Source organism: Vulpes lagopus, chromosome 4 (genome assembly GCF_018345385.1).
Source record: "Vulpes lagopus strain Blue_001 chromosome 4, ASM1834538v1, whole genome shotgun sequence".
Classification (NCBI taxonomy): domain Eukaryota; kingdom Metazoa; phylum Chordata; class Mammalia; order Carnivora; family Canidae; genus Vulpes; species Vulpes lagopus.
This window is the reverse complement of record NC_054827.1, coordinates 34,062,886-34,070,950: the sequence shown is the minus strand read 5'-3', so window position 1 is coordinate 34,070,950 and position 8,065 is coordinate 34,062,886.

Sequence of the window (8,065 nt, the reverse complement as noted above, 5' to 3'; positions counted from 1 at the left end):
TTTCTCTATTGCTTTTCTATTCTTTATTTCCATTTTAATCTTTATTACTTTCTTCTTCTTGCCAGCTTTGGATTTTGTTTGTTCCTTTTTCTAGTTCCTTATTATGTAAAGCTAAATTGTTGATTTGAGATCTTTTTTATGTAAGTATTTTATGGTGTAAATTTACCTCTTAGCAGTGTTTTCATTTTATCTCATAAGTTTGGTTATGTTATGTTTTTGTCCTCTTTTTCTTTTGAGATTTTATTTATTTATTCACAAGAGACACAGAGAGAGAAGCAGAGACACAGGCAGAGGGAGAAGCAGGCTCCATGCAGGGAGCGGATGTGGAACTGGATCCCGGGACTCTGGTGTCATGCCCTGAGCCAAAGGCAGAGCCACCCAGGCGTCCCTGTTTTTGTCCTCTTTTAAAAAAAATGTTTTATGTAATTTCCTTTTGATTTCTTTTTTGACTCAATGGTTGCTTAATTATCTTTTTTACCTTTTAAATGTTTTCAGGGATTTCAATGATTTACTATTTTTCTTTCTGATAATGAAAACCAAGGTAAAAAAGATATGATCTCCTATTAAATTCTAAATTTTCAATTGGCTTTACATACAAGAAATTGATGGCATTTTAATAATTACTTCTTTGGGGAAGCTTCCCTTGAAGATGTTTGTAAGATACACTGTTCTAAAACAAAGTAGTTCATATAAATGTTAAGAGAGGGGATCCCTGGGTAGCTCAGCAGTTTGGTGCCCGCCTTCTGCCCAGGACGTGATCCTAGAGTCCTGGGATCAAGTCCCATGTAGAGCTACTTGCATGGGGCCTGCCCCCTGCCTGTGTCTCTGCCTCTCTCTCTTTCTCTCTCTGTGTTTTTCATGAATAAGTGAATAAAATCTTTAAAAAAATGTTAAGAGAGAGTTTCCATGGGATGGAAGAATACATTGGGAGTTTTTTTCTTTTTTTTTCTTTTACTTTTTATTTAATATTTGCATTATGCATCCAAGATGGAGAAAACTGCCTACAGTCTGTTTTCCTATGGCAGAATACAAAATAAACTACTCAGAACTCTGAAAACAAACAATATCAGGTAGGTTGAAGACTAAAGTCAAAATCTGAATATTAATGTGTATGAGGATAAAGTTTACAATTTTATTATTTTTTTCTTTTTCCTGGTTTTAATCCCAAGCACGTCTGGCAGGCACTAAGCAAAAAGGCCATCTTTTTAGTGAAAAGGAATGGAAAAAAGTATTCTTTGATGTTTGAAATTAGCGTGGGAGTAAATATTCATTTCTTTTCTTCTCTCTTTCTTTTTATCCCCAGCCTACTCTGAAGCTACCAGTAGTTATGGGATAGCACTGCCACAAAAGTAGTGGCACAGGTACCTAAGCCCTGGAAGGAGGATTTCTACTCAGAGGAAGTAGGAAAGAGGGCCCCCAAATCTGAAGAGTTTGGAGAAACTATTAACATCTCTCTTTTCTCTGAACATTTCATCCTCTAGTTATGCAAGTTACACAACAGTACAGACACTAAAACTCTGAGTTAATGTCATCTTTCTGAACAAAGAAAATGTGTAAAATGCCCCGTCATGCAAGACTGAGCGAAATCACAAAGAGAAAAGAATTAAAAAATGGTAACTCCAATTCTGATGTGAGCTGACACAAATTCTGGACTCCATCCTGAGCTGTGTAAACACAGCAACACATCCAAAGAACTATGGTAAACTTTTTAAGAACTGAACTATGGGGCAGCCCCGTTGGCCCAGCAGTTTAGTGCTGCCTTCGGTCCAGGGCCTGATTCTGGAGACCCGGGATCGAGTCCCATGTCTGGCTCCTTGAATGAAGCCTATTTCTCCCTCTGCCTGTGTCTCTGCCTCTCTCTCTCTCTCTCTCTGTGTCTCTCATGAATAAACAAATTAAAAAAAAAAAAAAGAACTGAACTATGATATAAATATTTCCCCAAATCTCAGGCTAAATCTTGAATGATGTATGCATCCAGCAAATCTAGATAGAGTAGGAAAGCCTTTCAATTGACTTTGAAGATACTTTGCACAGAAGGTGAGACAAAATTTGTGGTATGAACCTAACCATATTATTATTATTTGCTACATTATTATATGAACCATTATTATTTGCTACAACAAATAACAACAACAACAACAAAAAACTAAAACAGTGTTCTCCAGGAAATGCTAACAGGATCTAAAGCCTTATACCATAGTTTTAATAATGTTAAAAATAACTGGCACAAAAGCAGACACATAGATCAATGGCACAGAATAGAGAAACCAATAATGGACCTTCAATTTTTTGATCAACTAATCTTCAACAAAGCAGAAAAGAATATATGATGGAAAAAACACAGTCTTCAACAAATGTTGTTGGGAAAACTGGACAGCCACATGCAGAAGGATGAAACTGGACCATTTCCACACTATACAGAAAAAATAGACTAAAAATGAATGAAAGACCTAAATGTGAAATAAGAGTCCATCAAAATCCTAGAGGATTACAAGATATTTACAAATATCTTCTCCCACTCTGTAGGTTGTCTTTTGCTTCCTTTGCTGTGCAAAAGCTTTTTATCTTGATAAAGTCCCAATAGTTCATTGCTGCTTTTGTTTTTGTGGAGGCCAAGAAAATTATAGCCATTCCACTTTAAGTTCAGCGTTAGCACAAGTACAGCCATCCCAGGCCCCTGTGAATAAGAGCTGAACTTTACCTTACTTCAGTTACAGGAAGAAAACAGCTTACAGCTTGCCGTCCTAGAAAGCCCCATATTAAAATAAAAACAGAGCCCAAGCCAGTGGCAGGAAGCCCCTATTAGAATAAGAACAGAGCTCAATGCCCTTGAAGGCCCCATATCAAAATGTAAACAGAACTTGAGGAATTGCTCCACCCCTTTTGGAGGTCCCCTAGACCAGCCCTTGAAACTAAGCTGAAATCCACCACAGGTCCAAGTCCCTGCTCCGCTGTGTCGGGTATACTTGGACCCAAGCTTGAGCTTGTAAATAAACCCTCATGTGTTTTTGCATCGGTGTCGGCTCCTCGGTGGTTTCTTGGATTCGCGATCTTGGGCACAACAGTTTTTCTTGCCTTTGAAGATGTGTCTAATAAGTTGCTGCGGCCAAGATCACAAAAGTTGCTGCCTGTGACTGATGAATCACTGATCTCTACCTCTGAAACCAGTAATACATTATACATTAATTAATTGGATTTAAGTTTTTTAAATGTTAAAATTATAATCCAAAATTGCATGACATTCAAAGAGACAGGAAAATTTGACCAAGCTTTAATGAAAAAGACAATCAATAGATGTAAATCCTGATAAGATGCACATTATAACCATCTTCCATCTAGTAAATGTCAACATTTTTAAAATTAATAAAAAGATAGACACTAACAGCAGAGAAATTAACGTGTGAACTAACTGCAAAATTACAAAGTACAGTATAAAACAATGCTTGCTACTGAACAATGAGTTGAAGAAGAAATCAAAAGAGAAATAAAAAAGAAAAACCTTGAGATAAATGGAAATACATCATGCTAAAATATGTAGGATGCAACCAAAGAAGCTGCAAGAAGAAAATTCATAGTGAGAAATGCCTACATCAAGAGATAAGAAAAACATCCTAACTTTACACATAAAGGAACTAGAAGAATTGGTTAGAAAGTGTTTTTTCTCATTTTCTATAAATGTTTGTGTAGAAATGGTAACACTTTTATGTATTTCATAGAATTCGTCACTAAAGTGATTTGGCCTTGGGCTTTTTTCTTTGTAATTGGGGAGCACATTTAGATTCTAGGCAGATTTAAAGTTTCCACTGGTCTTACTTCCCATCAGTACTTCTTAGGTCCCTGTAGCATCTGCATGTAGCCTACTCAGCAACTAGAGTTTTGATATACAAAGAGTTTATCACTCTTTATAGAGGTATTATTTCCAGGATCATACCTTTAGTTTCTATGTGATCTGATCTGTCACTGACCTCAATTCGGACTTCCAACTTGGACTCACAGTGCTACTGGTTTTACATTCATTCCCTACCAAGTTTGCTACTTTTATTTGAAGTGTTGATGAATGAGATTTTTTGTCCTCTGAACGAAATCTAGAACCATTCCTTGAAGTGGTTCTGACATTTAATATAAAGGTTTTCATGGCCAGCCCTGTCCTATTAAAATAACAGAATTAACTTGATTTTATGGCAGCTTTTCATAAATGATTCCCACTTTTTGTTTGTTTTAATCAATTTTTAAAGTCAAATGGTTGTTTTGACAAATTGTCCAATTTTATACTTGTTTTGGGGGTAGATGATTTAATATCTTTTTTTTAAGATTTTATTATTTATTCATGAGAGACACAGGAAGAGAGAGGCAGAGACACAAGCAGAGGGAGAGGGGGTAGATGATTTAAATATATCTTATCTTTCTCATAGCTTAGCTCCCTCATTTAGATTTATCTTTACAATTTTCTTTATTTTTTGTCTGACTTATCATTAAATCTAGCACTGATGCAAGATAAATACTGTCATCTAACTAGGAATAAAAAAAGGACTTCCTCAATCTGATAAAGCTATATACATTTTGTACTTCTGCCAACTTCCACCTAGGATAAATTCCCTTCAGTGTAGAGAGCTCAGTTTACATTTTCTTTAGTCCATGACTGCTGGTGATAAATTTTCTTTATTACTTTCTGAAAATACTAGATTTCACTTTGAAAGATATTTTCTCTGCATATAGAATGAGACAGTAGATGGTTTGTTTCTCTTTTGAATCTGTAATTCAATAATCTTCTGGTTTCCATTGTTTCTGTTGGGAAGTCAACATTAGATTGTATTATTGTTCTTTTGTTTTTAAGGTTTTTTAATATTCTGGTTACTTTTATCACTTTTTCTGTGGTTTATAGCACTATCATAATAATGCAGCTTAGTGATTTTATTTTCTTTTAGTTTAGTTTTAGATTTTATTTATTTATTTGAGAGAGAGTGTGTGTGGTGTATGAGCATGAGCAGGAGAAGGGCAGAGGGAGAGGGAGAAGCAGACCCCTGCTGAGCAGGGAGCCCAGTAAGGGGTTCCATCCCAGGACCTGAGATCATGACCTGAGTAGAAAGCAGATGCTTACTGACTGAGTCACCCAAGCACCTCAGTGGTTTTAATATTTATTACATATAATGCTTCTTGAGTGTGGGCTCCATGTCTTGTCAGATTGTGATGCGTAATGCTGAGAGTCAGTATTATGTTTAAAAAACTGAAAATAAGGGTGCCTGTGTGGCTTAGTCATTTGAGTGACTGACTCTTGGTTTCCACTCAGGTTGTGGGATCCACCTCTACATCAGCTCCATGCTCAGTGGGGAGTGTGTTTGGGATTCTATCCTTCCTCCCTTCCCTACCACTCACTCTGTCTCTCTAAAGTGAATGGATAACGGTTCACCTGTGTGGCTCAGCTGTTGAGCACCTGCCTTCAGCTCAGGGCATAATCCTGATCTGGGATCTGATCCTGCATCAGCTCCCTGTGAGGAGCCTGCTTCTCCCTTTGCCTATGTCTCTGCTTCTCTCTCTTTGTCTCATGAATAAATAAATAAATAAATAAATAAATAAATAAATAAATAAATGAATAAATATCCTAAAATATTTTTAAAAATGATCGGATAAAATCTTCAAAAAAAGAAACTGAAAATAAATTCTAATAAAATTGGTAATTAGGTAAACTTTACTAATTTTTAAAGGTAGAATAAGCTTAAAATTAGTGATATTTAAGAATCAAGAAAGAGTGAGAGATCATTAGCAAAAAATTGATCAGGCTAACTACTAAATAGTTTATAATTATTAAAATTTTGGTCATTATTAACAATAACAAGTAAGGCCTTCATATTTTTGGTGTTTCAAAATTAGCTGAATGCATCTTTCTGTAAGCCTTCAATGCATTGTCTTTTTTCATTAGAATTAATATTGTAATATTTCTCTTTATTGAAAACAATTTTCATTTATTGATAAATTATAAGGATTTCAGAGTATAAAATTAATATGTAAATATGAAAGTCTAAATAATATTCCAAATGCTAGTGTTACTTATAGCAACATAAATGGACACAGCTATATCACTTTGAAGTATACATATAATTACTTTCAAATAGCTATGAAAATAATAAATGCCCACAAGCCTTTGGAGTGAATAGAGTACTGCTGACATTTTAGTTTTAGCCCAGTGAAACTGATTTCAGACTCTGGCTTTCAGAATTCAAGACAGTATCTTTAAGTTGTTTTAAGCCACCAAAAATGTGCTAATTTGTTATAGTGGCCACAGACTAATAATTTAAGTTGAATGTCTTTTTATGTGCTTATTGGTCATTCATATATCTCATGTGGAAAGATGTCTTTTTAAAATTTTTAATTTATTTATTTATTCATGACAGACAGACACAGAGAGAGAGGCAGAGACACAGGCAGAGGGAGAGGGAGAGAAGCAGGCTCCATGCAGGGAGCCTGATGTGGGACTCGATCCCGGGTCTCCAGGATCACACCCTGGGCTGAAGGTGGCGCCAAACTGCTGGGCCACCAGGGATGCCCGGAAAAATGCCTTTCAAAATCACTTTCCACCTTAAAATGGGATTATTTGAGTTATTATGTTATAATACTTCTTTATATATTCTGAAAAAAAGTTCCTAATCAGATATATACTTTGTAAATATATTATCCCATACCGAGTTGTATAAGTTCTTTATATATTTTGGATATTACCCTTTGTCCAACCTTGCTAAAATATTTCTCACTCAGTAGATTGTCTTTTAGTTTTGTTGATTATTTCTTTCACTGTGCAGAAGATTTTTATTTTGACATGGTACCAATAGTTTATCTTTGCACCTAAAAAAATTGTTGCTATGGCTGACATCAGAAACATTATGGTCTATATTCTCTTCTAGTATTTTTATTTCAGGTATCACACATAAGTCTTTAATCTATTTTGTTTATTTTTGTGTAAGATATAAGTGGTCCAGTTTCATTCTTTTGCCTGTGACTATCCAGTTTTCCCTAAAATCAATTAAAAATGGGCAGAAGGCATGAACAGACATTTCTCCAGAGAAAACATTCAGATGGCCAAGAGACACATGAAAAGATGCTCAACATCACTCAACATCAGGGAAATGCAAATCAAAATCACAATGAGATATCACTTCACACCTGTCAGAATGGCTAAAATCAAAAACAAAACAAAGAAAAATGTTGGAGAGAATGTGGTATAAAAGGAAACCTCTAGCACTGTTGGTAGGAATTCAAACTGGTACAGCCACTATGAAAACAGTATGAAGTATCTTCAAAAAGTTAAAAATTGTTTTTCTATATAGTTATGAGTATATATATATGATGAATGTTATGAGTATATAAATCTAATGAGTATTATGAGTATATATTATGAATATATTTTATGAGTATATTGTTTGAATATACATAAAATAATATGAGTATTATGTGTATATATAAGATAATATGAATATTATTCATCCATTAAAAAGGAATTAAAACTTGTCATTTGCAAGAACATGGATGGAGCTAGGGAGTATAATGTTAAGCAAAATAAGTAGTCAGTCAGAGAAAGACAAATACCATATGATTTCACCCATGTGTGGAATTTAAGAAACAAAACGAAGCAAAAATATGATGAGAATTAAGGAGTGTAGTTATTGTGATGAGCATTCAGTGATGTAGTGATGTATGGAACTGTTCAAGCACTATATTATATACCTTAAGCTAATATTACATTATATATTAGCTATGTTGGAATTAAAATTTAATAAAAATAATTAGAAAGAAAAAAAAAAACAATCCCATGCCATGGATTGTCCTTTTACTTTCTGATGGTGTCATTTAAAACATAGAAGATTCTAACTTTGAGGGCAGCCCAGGTGGATCAGCAATTTAGTCCCGCCTTCACTTCAGCCTAAGGCATGATCCTGGAGACCCATGATTCAGTCCCACGTCAGGCTCCCTGCATGGAACCTGCTTCTCCCTCCACCTGTGTCTCTGCCACTCTCTCTCTGTCTCTCATGAATAAATAAATTAAATCTTTAAAAAATGAAAAAATAACTTCGAT